Here is a 19,087-nt window from a genome sequence, read left to right as displayed (position 1 = left end):
TAACCTGATTGCATAATTTTGGCAGCTGTTCTGTGCCCCCCAAAATGTCCTCTGTATGCTGCAGCATGACAGGACTTTAGTATTTGAGGTATTTCGTCTACTGCAACACATCTTCTTATTACTTGATCTGAGCATAGCTTATATAGATGTGGGTCATCCCACTGATAGCTCTTAACATCATGAAGAAACTTCTTTTTCTCTTGAAACTTCAGCTCAGGTGGTAGCAACCCACTTACTAGATAATTAGCAAAGTCTGCATACTAAGGAGATTCTGACTGCTGCAACATCTGTGCTTGTTGTACTACCAACAGCTGTTCAACAGGAAAAGTTTCAGCGATGCCCTTCATTGTCAATGTACTAGTGTCTGCTTCCAACCTTAACAAGTGGTCTGCCACTTGATTCTCAGTCCCATTTCTATCTTTAATTTCCAGATCAAATTCTTGAAGCAATAAGATCCATCTGATTAGTCTTGGTTTGGCATCCTTCTTTGAAATTAAATATTTGATGGCTGCATGGTTTGTGTAAACAGTTACTTTAGTACCTACCAGGTAAGTTTTGAATTTGTCAAAAGCAAAAACTACTGCCAACAACTCTTTCTCTGTAGTGGTGTAATTGATCTGTGTTGGAGTGAAAGTTTTGCTTGCATAATATATGGAATGAAAAACCGTATCCTTCATTTGCCCTAATACTGCTCCCACAGAATGATCACTAGCATGACACATCAATTCAAATGGTAAATTCCAATCTGGAGATATAACTACTGGAGCAGTAATGAGGGCTTTCTTTAATTCGCCAAATGCTTGCAGGCATTCTTTGTCAAAGTGAAATGGTTTGTCATGCTCCAGCAATGAACACAGAGGCTTGGCGACTTTGGAAAAATCCTTAATGAATCTTCTGTAGAATCCAGCATGACCCAGAAAACTCCTAATCCCCTTTACTGAAGTTGGGGGTGGCAGTTTATCTATTACCTCTATCTTGGCTTTGTCTACCTCAATACCCTCCTTGGATATCTTGTGACCCAACACTATTCCTTCTTGCACCATGAAATGACACTTCTCCCAATTAAGTACTAAGTTGGTCATCTCACATATTTTAAGAACTTCTTCCAAGTTGTGTAAACAATTATTGTATGTTTCTCCAAAAACTGAGAAATCATCCATGAAAACTTCCAAAGTTTGCTCTACCATATCGAAAAATATAGACATCATGCATCTCTGAAATGTTGATGGAGCATTGCATAGCCCAAATGGCATTCTTCTGAAGGCAAATGTTCCATAAGGACAAGTAAATGTAGTATTCTCTTGATCCTCTGGTTCTATAGCAATCTGGTTGTAGCCTGAATACCCATCTAAGAAACAGTAGTATTATTTTCCTGCAAGTCTGTCCAGCATCTGATCTATGAATGGAAGTGGGAAATGGTCCATCCTTGTGGCTTTGTTGAGCTTCTTGTAATCCATACACACTCTTCATCCAGTCACTATCCTTGTAGGAATGAGTTCATTCCTCTCATTAGCCATTACTATTATCCCTCCTTTCTTTGGAACACACTGAACTGGGCTTACCCATGAGCTATCTGATATTGGGTATATGATTCCAGCATCCAACTATTTGATGATTTCCTTCTTTACCACTTCTTTCATAATAGGATTCAGCCTTCTCTGGTGCTCTACCGAATTACTGGAACAGTCTTCTAACAGGATCTTATGCATACATATTAATGGGCTGATACCCTTTATATCTACCATGGTCCATCCAATTGCTCTTCTGTATTTTCCCAGCAAATCCATTAGGCTTTGTTCTTGACCTACATCCAAAGTAGAAGAAATGATTACAGAGAGTGTGTTATTTTGACCAAGATAAGCATACTTTAAGTGTGAAGGTAACATTTTTAATTCAAGACTAGAGGGTGATTCAATAGATGGTAAAGTTGTTTTTACTTCCCTGTCTGAAAGATTCAGGTGTTCAATAGCTCTGTTGTGCCTATTAGATTGCTGTTTGTCCATCCAATCAGTTTGAATTGCTGCAACATCTTCCTCTTCAACCTCCTCAAAGGTGGTGACTTTATTAAGTACATCACTGCAGCATCTGTCCACTCTGCTTGCTACAACAAGATCCACTACACTGAGGAAATTGTAATCTTATATTTCATCAGGGTTTCGCATAGCCTCTAGTACATTAAATGTGACTTGTTGATCATTTACTCTCATGGTCAGCTCTCCTTTCTGTACATCTATCAGAGTCTTTCCAGTTGCTAGAAATGGTCTGCCAAGTATAATGGGCACTTCTTTGTCAGTTTCAAAGTCCAGCACAATGAAATCCACAGGGAAAATGAATTTGTCAACCTTCACCAGTACATCCTCTATCTTTCCTTCAAGATATGCATGAGATCTGTCAACCAATTGCAGAGTGACAGTTGTTGGTCTGCACTCCCCTACTCCAAGCTGCTTAAACACAGATAATGGTATCAAATTAATACTAGCTCCCAGATCACAAAGTGCTCTGCCAGTATACCTATTCCCTATAGAACAGGGTATTGTAAAACTCCCTGGATCTTTTAATTTTATTAGAATTTTACTCTGAAGATATGGCTACTTTCCTGTGTTAGAGCAACAGTTTCAAACTCTCCCAGCCTTCTTTTTCGTGCCAAGATATCTTTTAGAAATTTTACATAATTTGGCATTTGCTCCAAAGCTTCCACAAAAGGTATGTTTATGTTTAGTTGCTTCAGCACTTCCAGAAATTTGCTGAACTGCTTGTCTTATTTTTGCTTCTGGAACCTTTTAGGGAAGGGTGGTGGATGTCTAAACTGCTGGTTAGATTCAGGAGGTACCAAACTTTGTTTGTTTAAGTTAGTGCAGGTTATGGCTACTGGTGTTGTAACTTTTTTTTCAGCAAGTTCTGGTTGAATTTCTTTTACAGTTGCTGTAGCTGGATCCCTTGAATCTGTGTCTTGATGGGGAGTCTGCTGTAACAGACTTCCCTTTTGAGTTGGTTTTTAAGATGAATTGCATTCCATCCCATTTTTTGTTACCTCAAATGGTATATCAACATGCTTTCCAGATCTCAGACTAATCACTTTGCAGTGTTCTTTGCTCTCTCTCCTAGGATCTTCTGTGTTGCTAGGTAGCTAGTTGTCCCATTTGGTTTTCAAGATTTCTCAAGGATACAGCTTGACTCTACACAACTGCTTCATTCTTTGCAATGTACTCCTTAATTAATACTTCCAATGAAGTGATTGGATCCTGATTGACATGTTTTTGCCCTTGGCTTTGTTGATGAAAACCAGGTGGTTGTGGTTGTGTGTTTCTACTTAGCCCATTCAATGCTGGAGCATTTTGATTCTAATTGCTTCATGAGAAATTTGGGTGTTGTTTCCAGCCTGGGTTGTAAGTATTTGAATATGGGTTGTTATGAGGTTGTTGATTGAAGTTACCCACATAATTTACTGAGGCTGGATTTCTAGGACAATTATCAAAATCATGATCTTCACTACAGTAAACACAAGAAAGTTCAGTAACTTGCTTTACTGTTGCTGGAGCAGCTGTCATGGCTTTTACCATATTAGTCAATGAAGTTACTTCAGCTGATAGGGCTATAATTGCATCAATACTGTGTACCCCTGCTGATCCTCTGGCTACTGGTTGCCTAGCTGAAGGCCATTAGTAGTTATTATTGGCAATTCTCTCCAAAAATTCGTAAGCTTCAGTGTAGGATTTGGATAACAGGGCCCCGTTTGCTGAAGCATCCACCATTAACCTTGTACTCGAGTTTAATCCATTATAGAAAGTTTCCAATTGAATGCAACAGGGGAAACCATGATGAGGACACCTTCTGAGCAATTCCTTGAATCTTTCCCAAGCCTCGTACAAACTCTCATTTTCAATTTGATGGAATGAGGTAATCTCATTCCGTAATTTTGCATTCTCTGTTGGTGGAAAGTATTTCATTAGGAATTTATCAGCCAATTCATTCCATGTAGTGATGGAATCAGATGGTAATAAATTTAACCATGCTCTTGCTCGATCCCTTAAGGAATAAGGAAAAAGCCTCAGCCTTAAGGCATCTTGCGTTGCTCCAGCAATCTTAAAAGTATCACTTACTTCCAAGAATAATTTAAAATGGAGATGAGGATCTTCATTTGGCAAACCATTGAATTGCCCAACTGTTTGCAACATTTGAAACATCACTGGTTTTAACTCAAAGTTGGTACCATCTACTTCAGGTCTGATGATGCCAGGGTGGACAACTTGAGGAGTTAGCACGGCATAATCTCGTATAGCTCTGTCCCTGTCGTCTGCCATGTAAATAATATTGTTATTTTCTGGCTGTCTCCCGTTAGCATGTTCATTCTGCTCTTCTTGAATGTTGGCTGGTTATAAAGGCCTGTGAGGGTTCAAATTTCCCTCATCTTGCAAGTTATTCATGTCTGTAACAGTCTTTGGATTTCTTTGTTCTCTTCGCAATCTCCTGATAGTCCGTTCAATCTCAAGATCGAATTGGAATATCACAGATCCGTCCTTGCGCATGCACGTATTGATCTGCCAATCAATAGAATGAATCAAGTTTAGTTTAGTGATATCACGATTTACTTTACACTTCAGAAATAAACAATCAATCCCCGGCAACGGCCCTAAAACTTGTTGGTTGATTTATATAATCAATTATTATCAATGCGAAAGTGCAAGTGTACACAACAAGTAATAAAGTAATGAGTATTCAAAATCGTCTCCACATGGATTGATGTTACTCAAAGTGCTAAAGCAACCACAATAATGCAATCAACTAAAGATCGAAACAAACACTTGTCAAATTATTCTCCCGTAACCAATAATTATGAGAGATAGAAATAAACAAATACTTGTACGAAATAAACTAAGTTAATTGTGTTTAAGAATCAATTGAGAACGTAGTAGTTGAATGATCAAACTCTCCTAATGGGGTGACTGTTGATTACCGAATTAGCACCAGTTGTTTATGATAAGTGCTGTAGCACTGGGTAGAACAAATATGCTTCTGCAGCTATCGCATGTTGGAAATCTCATACTTTTAAATCTACTAACAATGACCAGTTGCTCATAAATTTAATGTATGGCTTTATGACCTTTAATCTCTCTACCCTACAAGGTGAACACCTATGTCTAGGATATCACAAATCTTAATTCAAGTATTGCCCTTATGGGATTTAGGATAACGTAATCCAGGAGACTCAACTTAAGAACAAGTAATACTCCAATAATATCCGCTAAGATATGCCCTTTTGCTGCTCTATCTTAATTGAAACCATTAAATAGGTGGTCAACCGAAATAATAATTTTGTTCATAAAAGCTATTAGAGTATAATACTACAACATTATCATAGCAACATATAAGAACAGTCAAGAACCCATTGGATTATTTGTCACTCAACTACACTTAAATTTAGTTCATACTCTGGATAAGAAAAATAAATATAATGATACTGATCACAGAATACATTCAATCAATCAAAAGACGAAAGATAATATGAATTAAGCACGATGAAAGTCTAAGGATCTTTCTCGATTCTTCGATGAAGCCGAACAGCACTCCTTAATCTTCTTCTTCTTCTCGCCTTTGTAATTGTCTTTTTTTTATGATAATGATTCTCTGCCGCCTGCTATGTGTGTTATGCTTCCTTTATATATTGCAATATTAGGTTAAAACTGAAACCCATGAGCGTGCATGTGTTTAAATTGAGAAACATGCAGATCGTGATTTAATTGCTGACCGCGCCTATATTTTCTCCCGCGTCATTCCCCAATTGCTGCAGCACTGGTTGCTCTAACATCCGCAACAGCACTTGTATTATTTTCGATTGTGCTTTCTTTCTTTTGTGACCATCTTCTTTCCTCCCCTTTCTCATCTACTGTCTCCGCATCCTTTCATGAATTTAAAACCTACAAATTAAAACCTGTTTTTAGCATAAATTACTATGATTCAAGCAAAACTTGTTACAACTCAACTAAAATGAATGTTTATATAAAAGGTCACCAAAATGTAATCAAAACACATTATTTGCTCTTTAAATGCCCTTTATTCAAGTTTAGAACAGATGTAATAACTCTCATTTCCTAGAGTTATCAATTCCCACCCTTTTCAATGTTTTATATTGATAATTCATTCACAGCGTCAATAAATACAGTTCAAATTTATTATACGCCACATAACAGTATTTATCTTCTTAATGTTGCGCCCTTTCCCCTGTTTCCTCTCTTATCAACACTTATGATATTTTATTGCATCGACGTATAACATGTAATAGTATATCATAACTCACATAGAAAAGCGCAGTTTATGATATCGTACCTGTAACTCCCCCTCCAAATATCAGTCTGTGATTCTGCGTGAATACGTCCGCTATACTTCCACGCTGCAACCTTATGTTTTTTTGTTAAGTTTCCTAGTTAGTACATTCAATAACGGGTCTTCTTGCTTTTACACATTCGGTCTCTAGTACATTCAACAACGGGCCTTCTTGCTTTTACGCGTCCACTCCTATTATATTATCAAAAGGTGCTCATTTCAACTTAACATTACAGAAGTCCTGTTCAACTATCAAACCATGACACACATGAGGATGATGTATATCCCATCTTCGGTATTACTACTCTGCATTGCTCGTTCGACTAATACAACAAAATAACCCATGCATATCCTACGTGCTATCAAACTAGATATACTTTTTTTAATACGTGCTTTCATCACCCCCACATGATACACCATCGATCAGAATTGATACATTAAAGTCTTTGGCCTTATGTCCGCACCCCACCTAATTGAGATGGTGATGCGTCTCATGTCACTCTCTTAATGTAGCGCCATCATTAACTCATAGTGTCTAGTAGAAATTGGAATAATGTCGTCTCGGTGTTAACGGTTACCATAAGTTCCATGCTTTCCCTGATTCACATTGTTAGTCATGTCAATGTATCTGAACGGCCATAATCTTTGTATGCAGGTTGGCATTAGTGCTGAAAAATATGCATGTCATATCAGTTACACACCTACTATGCAGTCACCTATTGTCCTAATCGAAGATGGCCATCCAGCTATAATAGGCCATATGCATTCTACCGTCAAGCCAATCGCATTTACATGACCTACCACCAGTACATTCTTGGGGAACAATCAAATTCCACCAAAAGCGGAGCACCGAAAAAAAAATTTGGTCATTTGTTTGATCTTTTAACCCTAACTGTTATCAAGATTGCTAGGCCATGGGGGGAAGATTATTGTCATAGTTACAGGGTTGTAATAGACAATTTCCAACTACGATTTAATATTCTCTCCATACTAAACACAACATGTATGTGTGACTTTAACCGCGTAAAACAATGTTATTCGGTATTGAAGACAACAAATTGTGCTTAGTTGCAAAAATTAAGACCTTCATGCGACCTAACTAAACACATGCATTCTACCACAACTAGGACGATGTATTTTATCATTTCTACAATGAGTAATTGGATGAAACTCACTACCTGTAGTCACAGTCGCCGGACGCTGGGTGTTCCCAATGAAAACAGCTAACCCTCACCGCATTTCTGTCCTTGCTTTTTGTTATTTCACCCACGCTCCTAACTTTAAAAGAGCTAACCCCCAAGCTGACTTCTTTATACTTGTGTTTTGGTTTACCTAACACAAATCAGGACGTGTACGCAATGGGGCCCATGTTCCATTTAAAATTGCATTTGTGGACATCCAAGAAGCGTAACGAATGTTTAATTTGTTTATTTTCCCACGTATTGTTAAATAAAATTAAAATTTTTTTTTCGCACCCAGTATGGCAGTAAAATTGATAAATGGGATTGTACACGAATGATTTGATAACCGTGTAGTTTGTGGTAATGATATTTCAATTGGGCAGAAACATGCAACGAATGAACTAGTGGACTCAGTCGTAATGGACAAGGACGTCGTCTACGTAGACTACAGCTCAGAGGATGACACAAGTGAGTGAATGTTAACTCACATGAACACGGTGACTGGATTTTGTACATCAACTATAGTATAGGAATATAATGCAATATAAGCTTCATTTGTTAAAAAAGTCAGTAATAATGATATTATTGTATACCTAACAAGAAAACATGCATTTCACAGGTTATAAATTCTGACCCTAGTGCAATGGTGTTATGTGATGTGATATCGTAGTGGAAAACCCAAATAATAAATAGCAATTCAATATGACGATGGCTATGTGGAAGTAATTTTGATATAGGTCTGTTGTAAGTGAGATAGTGGATCAACCGTTGTAGTTACAATAGTAGATGCAACAAACCATAGCTGATAACCTGTGTTTTGATAAATGAAGAACTTTGTAAAGAATGGTTTCGTAGGCAGATTAAAAAACTATTTTGAAAAAATGCATAATGGAGAATGCACTGTGTTATTCATGGAACAAGGAAATATTGCAATATTGGTGACCATTCAAGAAACAAAAATGCAATAGTAAGCCTACGAAAATGTGAGAAAAAAATTGTTAATACAGATTTGGTGGTGCTCCGTGCAGACAGATGAAAAAAAGTATTTGTATATTTAATGCATCCCTCCACAGAAAGCAACGACTCACGCACATAATGATTATAACAAACATTATTGAAGAAATCCCCACCGGTAATAGCAGGAATGGAAGTGGAAATTGTGATATCGTCCTCAAAACCTCGAAGGAACTTTGAGGAAGAACACATGACAATTTGACAAACAAGAAAATGATAACATCATCATATAGAAAGGCAATTGGAGGTAAATAAACAAAAACTATACAGAACATTATGGCGGGACTTCCTAGTTAAATATTAGTGCATATGGTTAGTTGTTACCCCAAAGATAAGTTAACCCGGAATCCTCATTTCAATTTTAATCTCAGCTCCAAGAGATGCAGTGGGTAACCACATAATTGTTTGCCACAGAGTTTCAAATATTTTCCCATTAACAATCGCTACACACCGTATGGCCAGCCTTTGCAATAGTTTGTAATACTTGAGGAGGTACACCACCAGCCATACGTCGGAGTTTTTGTTGCCAAGTCCCTTGATTTGGATAAAGTTCACTTGCCCAGTCAAGCAACTAGGGACAGTGGCCGATTCAGTCCTTCAGATTTGTTCTTCTATCAACCCATTCGAACAAAACTGAGGAAATATAACAAAAAACGCATTAAAGATTGCTCACCCCAAACCATTTGCAGTATAAATTAATGGAAATCCTCACCATATCTAAGACAAAAGTATGAACGTTGGGCATAGTACTGAGGATACTAGGAAGAATGGACTAGCCCAAGTGAGATATAGAAACATGGAAAGTAGTCAGGGTTGAGAATGAGTGGAAGTAAGTATGGAAAGCACGCTCAATTGCATGGCGACAAAGAGGAAAATAAAGTTGAAAACATTAACAATTAAATGAAAAACATTAACGCTCAGGCTCAAGTGGGTGCGGAGAAATGAGAATAAATAAAATAACACAGTAGGTCCTTGAATTATTTGTGTTAATGGCAAGTGCAAATAGAGAACAATGTCAGAATGAAAACTACTTGGAAATCACTATATATGATAGTGAACAATGTCAAAATGAAAACTACTTGGAAATCACTATATGTGATAGTAAATAATAAAGTCATCGCAGGCAGGTCCCAAACATACGAGATCACCAATGTCATCGGTAGATAGTATATTCGAAAAAAGTAGAAAATAAGAAAAAATGAATAAAAAATGGAAAATAAGATAAATCGTACTAAGATGACGCCAGGGGACAAACTTAGAAATTGCGTTCTTGTCAGACCCGAAAGAAGGTGAACAACACGTCTAGGATCAACAATTGACCATTCCCGATACTGACACCCACTGCGGTTTGTTGAAGGGAATCAAACCCATGACATAGAGAAAATCGAGGTTGGGAGCCGTAATCAAAATTGTGTTCTCATTGCGGCAAAATGAGAGATTCCTACACTTAACGCAAAAATATAACCTATTTAGGGTAACTAGCGAAATGATGAAGTTCGTTAGAGGCCCATCCGAACCCCACGATGCCTGTATGGATAAATCTTCAAAGGAAGGGCAATTGGAAAACAAATGCTTAGTCAAGGTGTTGGTTGGATTGTTGAGCACAACATGGAGAATCTTCAGAGTGGGAAAGCAAGCACAATCAGAAGGAACTGGGAGGAAACAATCGGAACGCAGTCAAAGCACTTCAAGTGTCGTCGATCTGGGTAGGCTAGAGGGTATGACGATGCATTCATGGGGCCCAAAATCAAAATCCAACTGACAAACATTTCCACTAATAGCATAAGAAACCCAAAAATGAAACATCTAAGGTGGAGGGGGATTACAACACCTGAGAGAAAACTTTTCCAAATTTGCAAATTCAGTGCATACAATAACTCTGTCGACAAAATCATGAATGGCACGCACTATGGAGATGCGACAATCACCATCCCTAATACATACCCATCATCGAAGCAGAGAATATAAATAGATTTCCATAGAGACAACCATCTTCAAGAAATAATTGAAGTTGCCACAACGTCTTTTATGCGAAGAAAGCTCAGAATGTGGCAGATAACAGCATCAGACAGAGCGCTGATTCGATCTTCGGATGCGTCAGTGACCAGCGTAGAATGGCTGATGGAGTAGCAGAATGATTCATTTGATGAGTTCATCATAAGTTGTCGAAATGAACCTGGGGAATGTTAACAATGACACAGTTACATAAAGGGGACAAGCAATGTGTAATAGTAAATGCAGAGGCAAAAACTAAGCCTCAAAAAATGAGATCCCCAAAAACCATTATACGTGATAAAAACAGCAATAGTGGAAAATAAATCAGGACTTTAAACCTGAACTGAAAGTTAATATGACCATCAGTAACGGCATTTCAAAGATGACATATACATGAAGTACGGCGAAACCCCCACCCTTGCATGGCAGAAAATGGTTGGAAGGCAAACTTTGAAGTTTATGCCAGCCTAATTAGGGTGTATTAACCCATGCTCTAAACAAAAATTGACCATGCAAAATATTGTAACAAAACGAAGGTGCATGAAAGAAATTTTGTTTTCAGTAACTGAGGGACGTTATAACATAAACAAACGATAGAGGTAAGGTAACAATGGCCTTAAAATTGGCCGACCCGTTGGAAACGGAAAATCAAAACACGTAACTTTTTTTTTAACAATACTAACCCTATGATATATAAATCACACAAAAAAGAACAAAATTGAGATTAGGTGAGATGATGGGTTCCCTTTTGGAAACGTTAACAAACCAATAACCCACGAACTTAAATAGTGATTAGAAGAAAAAAAATTGTGCACTAACAACTGTCAATAGAGAGAGCGGAACCCAAATTACTAGCCTCTGTATCAACTTAAATGTTGGCGATGATAGTGGCACTAATAACCGTCGGAGATGAATGAAGGTAGCAGAGCGTAGAAAACGACAGTCCTCTCGACTGACTGTGGCCTCGACCTTTCGTTTTCTCAAAAAGAAAAAAGGGGAAATAGCCGAAAAGGGAAGTGACATTGTTTTGCTTAAAGGGAAAGGGAAATACTTCCCAAACGAATCAGTCAGTGTAAAGTCTTAAATTAAGTCAAAAGTTGATGTCATGGGCCAGCATCCAAATGTGGGACAATACAACTTGCCAAAATAACGAAATGTGTCACGTAAGGACCCATGCATTTGGCTTTGATGCAGGGAACCATCCACTCAATTGATTATGCAAAATCCTAAACGAATAAGGCGACTGCCACCTAATAACGTCGAACAACGGTTGCCAAAAATAATTAGACTGTAGTGGAAAATGGAAATCGATTTGTGTGTTTACATTGTCCCCCGACGTACAGTGATTTGGTAGATATCAGTTGTGCAGTCAGAACAGTAACACAATGCAGGGCAGTTTGTGAGCAAAACCTGAATAATTGGTTTTGTATTGTTGAATAAATAAATAAACGTAGATAAGAAATAATAAAACGGGAAAGAGATTGTAATGTTACATGATAATGTAAGATACGGGGATCTTCCTCCGTTGCAGGATAAAAATCAAACGGTTGTGGGAATATAAGACATTTAATAATGTTATTACCATGACCGTGGGGATTTCATCCAATGGTTGTGGAAGAATAATGGATGTTACATGATAATGTAAATTAACTTAAGCCGAAAACATATCACTCAAAGGGTCCAAAGGGAAGCGATAAATGTTTTAAACAGAAAATATGGTTGATTATTACTTATAATAAACACAAAAAAATATCATAAACATTTAAAAGGGGGAAAAACATTTTAGCAACCACAAGGAGGTGCACACAGTATGTCCAATTGTATTTTATTGTTATTGGTTGTAACCAATGTCATAACTTTGAACATGTCACAAAATAACTGCCAAATTGACCTATAGATATGATCTGTGACAGGGGCAGCCCAAATTTTTACAGGGCCTTAGGCAAAATATTTTTAATTAGGCATTTTAAAAATTTTGAGGTTAAATATATGTATTAGTTGTAATAATCAGAATTGTATTTAAAATATATTGATCTAGGGTTCTTAGGTGAACAAATATTGATGGAAAATTAAAGGTCTGTGTTATGTAATATGTTATTGGCAATATAGGTAAATCACGTTACTTGTTATTTCGACTGCTTTGATCTCAAACAAGTGTCTATCCAATTTAATTTAAAAAAATTTGACAAGTACTAATTATGCACTCTAATTCACACCCTTAATACTATTTATGACAAACTTGTGACGAGGTCTTTTTTTTAACGAACTTGGAATTTTATTATTAACTTTTCAGCCTGAATTATGTGCATTTAGATGCACGTCTTCTAGGTAATACACAATTTTTTTTTCGAAAAGAAGAGTAAACAAGCAAACAGTTATGATACATAGGTAAAAGAAATCAACTATAATATTTAAATTAAAAAAACTACTACATTTGGTTAATACAACTAATTAGGAAGATAATAGGAAGAAAAAAGCTGGAAATTCGAAACTGTAACTGCATTGGACTGAAATTTTGAAACAGCAATGATCAATAGAACAAGTTTAAATTTTGTTTTGTATGCAACAAATAAAGATGCAATTTTTTTCCCTTATGCATTATTGCATTCAATGTGTCATGCCTTTATATTTTTATTGATAAAAACATAATGGATAACAAGTAAACGAATGGGTGAAATGTATAGAGGTGTAACTAAAATAACGTTAACAAGAGATTTTGTTGTAAATCAATAATTTATTTGTACAAAGATTATCATAGAATAATAAAAATGATAGATAAAAGTAATAATTTCATAGCAATTAGGTTGGAGAAAAACATGGGGCCTTCGTATAAAGTAGGCCTCAAGGCAACTGCCTTCATTGCGTAGACGAAGAGCCGCCCTTAATCTTAATGTTGCAAAATGAACAGAGAGACAATTGAGAGTAACCACATAAATGGTAATGATCTGAGCACTTGCATGGAAACAAAGGGTTTGATGAAAAAAAAAATGCCAAAAAAAAAAATTCAAAGTATGTTAACATCAAATGCATATGAAGGAAGAACCATTTCGGTCTATCCAACAAATGGTTGAAAATATATTGTTGGAGGTGTGCAAGTACGGGCTGGCCCTACGACAATATGTAATATCCCTAAATACTGACGAACATGTATGTACAAAAACATGTTACGTGTTGCCTACAAAGTAGGCGGATAAAATAGCGAAAAATTCCTTGTAACTATCAACGAAGGATAGCTAAAATCATCCTTGGCACTGTTGATGAATGAAATGAAAGTGCATCTATATCAATCCCATTTTTTTTATAACATTACTGAATAGAGCATTGCATTAACTTACATTAAATGAACTCAATAGTTCATGTTGTGCAAAATAAGAAAATCAAGTAAATAAGTATAATCCATTTTAATATTCAAATCATATGAACAATTAAACCATAAGTTGACAAACCAATGAAATCGTAGGTAATTGTTCAGTTGACACCCATTATGTGTGCTTTGTTCAGTAAAAAACTGCATTAAGAAATATATTTGCAATGGCTGTAATTGTGGGTAGTCTCTATCGCCATATGTGTTAGAAATAATTAAGTATGTTCCATTGATGTGGTCGTGCTAGAATGTACAGTAATCACAAGTTAGGTGAACAAAGTGAAGGCACCGGGTTGGCTTTATATTTCTAATTGCAATAAATTTTTTGGGGTGATATCTACTGGCCAATATTGAAGATAGGAAATGTGCCTTCATTCAGGCACTAAATTATCTTTGCAATGTATCGTATTGTAATGCGGTATTTAATATTTTGCGATGAGATGAATATAGTTTCGTTAATGTCGTGTACCCATTAGCTTCTTCAAAAAATCTTACTTTTCTGCATCAGACCAATATATGCAAGCAAAACGTTGACTATGCAATTAGGGTGAGCAGCGCGTGATAACTTCCCTCCAGAGTTTTTTTATCCCCATAGAATGTAATATTAATCGTTATTAAAGTTGAAATATTTATTATTAATTATTGGTTCTTGTGTAAATTCAACCCGTGAATTGTAGAGCTGGAATGATTTATCCTTAATGATGCAACCAATGACGTAATGAGTTTTATAACAGTGAAATTTTGAACTTCGACATTGCTTTATTCAATTTTGATGCGATTAATAAATACATTACAGTATTGTAATTAAATTGTTAATATATTTTTAACTACCGTGATTAATAATACTAGGAGTTTATAAAATATTAGTGGAAAGATGACGATTTATTAACTTTATTAACCTTGATATCCTTTGAAAATAAAGGATAACTATGCAAATGAAAGATACAATCTGAAAACCTTTGACTTAACTCCAAGCAACAATAATAGACAGTAGAATTGAAATTCCCTAACTAAAAATAGAGGGGCTCGTCGGATTATAGTAATAAAAATGTGGGACATTAATTGTGAAGGAGTTGGTCGGAATCAATCTCGATAACAGAAAATATCTGTTTAGCCCCGTTCAAAATAAAGAATGGCCATTCTGCCCGTGGGCCTGAGTGCAGACTGGTTACTGTTATTTCACTATGGGCTGAAGGCCCAGTTGTGAAAGTCATCATGATGATGGGCCGTATTTATCAAACCCGCACTGGAATGTAATACCTAACCATTTTTAGACACAACAAACAGGAATTAAATAAATAGGAGGAGAACCCATTCGGCTACTCAACACCATGTCCTTTAAATAGCTTGGGTGTAATCGATTTCGCGGGTCTTTCCCGGTAGGAAATTTACAGCATGTGGGAGGTCTGCATTTGATCATCACCGTCGATCAGTTCTCGCTGGGGGGCAGGGAGGGAATCGAAGGTTGATGCTGTTGTAGGTTTTGTGAAGATAGTTAAGACAAGAGGTAAATCTCCACGACCTCGGGTTCTACTTGCAGGTTTGATGCAATTGCAATTACTTGATAAAATGGAACGCTTGCTTCAATTTAAACAAATTTTAGATCTAGCTTCAATTTAAACAAATTTTAGATCTAGCCTCAGTAATAATCTATAACGACTTTATCGCAAAAAGTGGCTTCTTTTATTCGCTTTGATAACAAAGTGAATTGTTGATGCCAAGCGTAGATAACCCCTCTGATTCTCCGGTGTAGTATTGACGCGAACCCTCTCGGCACTCTAGACTGGCCGTGTCATTTCTGTTTCACATTAAGCCCCCTCTGTAATATGGTTTTGTGGTGCAGGATGTGATTCTGTGTTACATGTTAAGACATAATTGTAAAATCTGTAACTAAACAATTTTACACAGATCGAATATTTAATCGGCCTCCATGATTTTGTTAATGAGTGTGTCCTTCGTCCCCCATCGTATAGTAGTCAATAATCTAAATTATGCCATCTATTGTTCACAAATTTAGACCTGAATGGATGTTGATAAAACAGTGGGATTAAGGCTATGGGAGGTAGCATCGATGTTAAGTTCGTAAAATAGTCACTGAGGGGGTGTAATTTTCAATAGTATGGGGTATTTTCCAAAGTTTATAAGTCAATTTCAATCCATCAGATAAACCATTTTCATGGTTAGTCATCTGAACAGCTTGAATCCTCATATTTGGCATGTCGGTTTATGACATACAAGATGCATGCTTCAAATTTGGGCTGTAGGAAATCCAAAAGACTGCAGGCAAAGGGAAATATTGGTTATGCTAGTAGGATAAGTAGTTTACTTGATCCAGTTCTTTGGCATATTATTTCATATCTGCCAACAGAAAATGTCGTTGTAATTTCTCTTGTATCATGAAGGTGGAAGCATGTTTGGACTTCACTTCAGAATTTTGCGTTTAACGACAGGACATGTTTGAGGCCTCCTGCCTCGACTATTGTGCCAATGCCAGGGTTTGTGGACTATGTTGATACAGCGCTTTCTCGCACTCACTCGGGAAATGTTGCCAAGTTAGTTGTCCACTGTTCAAGACCCACAAACTTGTCTAGATTCAACTACTGGCTTTTCTCCGCACTTGTGCCAATGTTCGAGAGATTCGACTGAATCTTCGGCAGCATAACCACATTCAGTTGCCTGAATCAATTAACAGTTCGTCGACTCTGGAAGTACTACAACTTGAGTCAAATTTTGACATCAATGTACCTCCTGATGGAACTTGTTTTCCAAGTGTGAAGAAGTTGAGTCTGCACCTACAATACCTTGAAAGCAATTTGATGGAGAAACTCTTTTGTAGGTGCCCTTCGCTGGAAGAGTTGTCCATAACAGTTGAGTTGAATGATAGTGGTAATGCAACGAACATTGTTATCTCATTCTCTACACTGAAGAGGCTCGCCTTGAGGGTAGCAATAAAGGCTGAGTTATTTACTCACGTAGAGCACATCGTGGCGATAACCGCTCCAAAAATTGAATGTATGTATATCGCTGCTGACATCTTCAGATCCTATGTGATGCATGCACTGCATTCGTTGAAAGAGGTTCTATTAGATATTTTCTATAGGAAATGGTCAGAGGTCGATCCTAACCGTCCAATTCAGCTACTAGCTAGGGTGAGCAGAATCGAGTTTCTGATGATTAATGGAGGCATTGTCCATGTGAGTACTATTTACTCAGCGTATAATTTTGCTTTCTTCCCAGTATGTTCGTTTTGTCTTCAAATGGCCTCGAAAGTCAATCTGTTATAACCGAATAATTTTATAGACAGTTTCTCACATTGTATCGACCTCTAAGCCATCGATTAACTATATTCCTTATTAATTTATGCCTTGAGTAATGTGCTATTTTCTTTATTTCATGGTCAGGCAATTTACAATGCTTATGATAATTTTTTTCCTTCGTTTCCTGAGTTGACATATCTGGAGATGAAGGTTTGAGCAAATGAATGGCGCGTGATTCCTCTTTTCCTCAGTAGTTCGCCAAAAGTTACTGAGATTTGTCTTAACATTTCAAGTATGTGCTAGTGAATTTATTGTGCCTGATAGTCATTGTCTCTCTGTTCAGTAATGTTGGTTCGAGATAACTGAAGAACAATTTGAATGGATTGAGAGAGAATATGTCCCCCTTTGTTTGCTGCAGCATGTCAAGCATCTTGAATTCAAGGGAGTGGATGATGACGAGGAGGAGCTATGACTATTAGAGTACATGCTCAAGTTCACTACAGTGTTGGAGATGTTGACGATTAGGTTAAAGGGCTCCATTTCAGAAGGGAGCCGCAGAAAACTTAGGTAGACTATATTACAGTTGCCAAGAGCTGTTAACAGAAGTGTAATTGAAATTATATGAGGGTTTATAAGTTAAGTGTGTTGCTGGTTTATGTTTCATCCTTCTATGTAAATACAGATGATGTGGGAACATAACATAATGGATAGTAATTGCCAATCTTTAATGATTTCTGGTCGAACAATTGTTTTCTGCTACTGTTGCATGGTCTAGTATGTGGTATATCCTTTGTAGCAAGGTCAGTGATGAACGTTGTTCAACTTTCTTAGTAGTTAACTTTGGAAATTGCATGCATTCCTTTATGTTTCAAGGATTTTTTTTTTAACAGAGTCCCTTATTATGACTTCGCGTCACCTGAGATGTCTTATTGCTAAATGTTTTTGAATTTATTGTCCACGACGATTATACAGTGGTACGGGCAGCAGGATGAATATTTGTGGTCTTATTGATGTCAATGTATTCATTTGATGTGTGCGGGAAATGTAATGCTATCGCTATTTCAGTCGATTACTTTGGTACTTTTTTCAAATGTATTGTGTGATGCCGACTGCAGATAAACGATGCTATCCGGAGGAGGTACTGTGTAACATCTTTGTATTCAGAATGATTGGAATAGATGAAATCAAGGGCTGACTTTTGGTCCTTTTACGAGGTGTTCGGCGATAATTATTCATGTCATTATCATAAACTCCTATGCGGTATGTTTAACCCTTCTATTACAAATTCTTCCAGTTCGAATGGACTCGTGATGTAGAATCCTAAAAAATTACAATATTACGACTATGACAAGTTAAAAAATAAAAACCAATTTATCAAAAAAAAATTTACCAATGGTAACATGCATAAATTAGTTTTTTATCGTGGCTTATGTAGTCACAATTCGGTCAAATGGTTATTTTTTTCCGAGGTTAAATCGAATTATAATTGCACTTACATCCAACGGTGAGCCTTCGTCCCACTCATGTTAGTTTCCGACTCCATTTTTTGTATTAAAATTCTTAATGGAGGATGACTTTTTCTCTCATGAGTCAGGTCATTGTGTTGCTTTGACCAATAGCAATATATAGGCAAACATATTCACAATTCTTAACAGCAACAAAACATGCACTGTTACGTGCAACAGCAACGAAAACCTGTTATATGCATAATAGCCATGCAAACAAGACGAGACATTCCATATTCAATAATCAATTCAGCTTGATGAAAGCCCCAGATTTTACACTACATCCAACCGTACCTACACAAAGCTCATATCATTCAGTAAAGACACGAAAAGTCCACGGCAAAATCGTTATGATACCCCTTTTAACATAACTACTTTCACAGACATAAAGTACAACTCTTCAAACATGATTTACTACAACAATTGTTCTTGTCTTTAAATCAGGCCCCG

At 36.8% G+C, this 19,087-nt stretch overlaps 1 long non-coding RNA gene and 1 other non-coding gene across 7 annotated transcripts; both read left to right on the top strand.

The window, feature by feature from the left end:
* Positions 1 to 3,810: 3,810 nt before the first annotated feature.
* On the top strand, positions 3,811 to 3,918 carry LOC112499036 (small nucleolar RNA R71). Its single transcript, XR_003066563.1, has one exon. It is a non-coding gene; the product is annotated as a small nucleolar RNA R71 (small nucleolar RNA).
* Positions 3,919 to 15,165: 11,247 nt separating this feature from the next.
* Positions 15,166 to 17,954, top strand: LOC102626325 (uncharacterized). Of its 6 annotated transcripts, none has more exons than XR_008054156.1 (3): positions 15,171 to 15,382; positions 16,278 to 17,424; positions 17,551 to 17,954. It is a non-coding gene; the product is annotated as an uncharacterized LOC102626325 (long non-coding RNA). The 6 variants fall into 6 exon arrangements; XR_008054157.1 differs by having other exon boundaries at positions 15,174 to 15,382; positions 16,278 to 17,069; positions 17,476 to 17,954; XR_008054155.1 differs by having other exon boundaries at positions 15,174 to 15,382; positions 16,278 to 17,069; positions 17,277 to 17,954.
* The last annotated feature ends 1,133 nt before the right edge of the window (positions 17,955 to 19,087 follow it).

This window comes from Citrus sinensis, chromosome 4 (genome assembly GCF_022201045.2).
Source record: "Citrus sinensis cultivar Valencia sweet orange chromosome 4, DVS_A1.0, whole genome shotgun sequence".
NCBI lineage: Eukaryota > Viridiplantae > Streptophyta > Magnoliopsida > Sapindales > Rutaceae > Citrus > Citrus sinensis.
The sequence above is the reverse complement of the archived record's forward strand: the minus strand, read 5'-3'. Positions and strand labels throughout refer to the sequence as shown.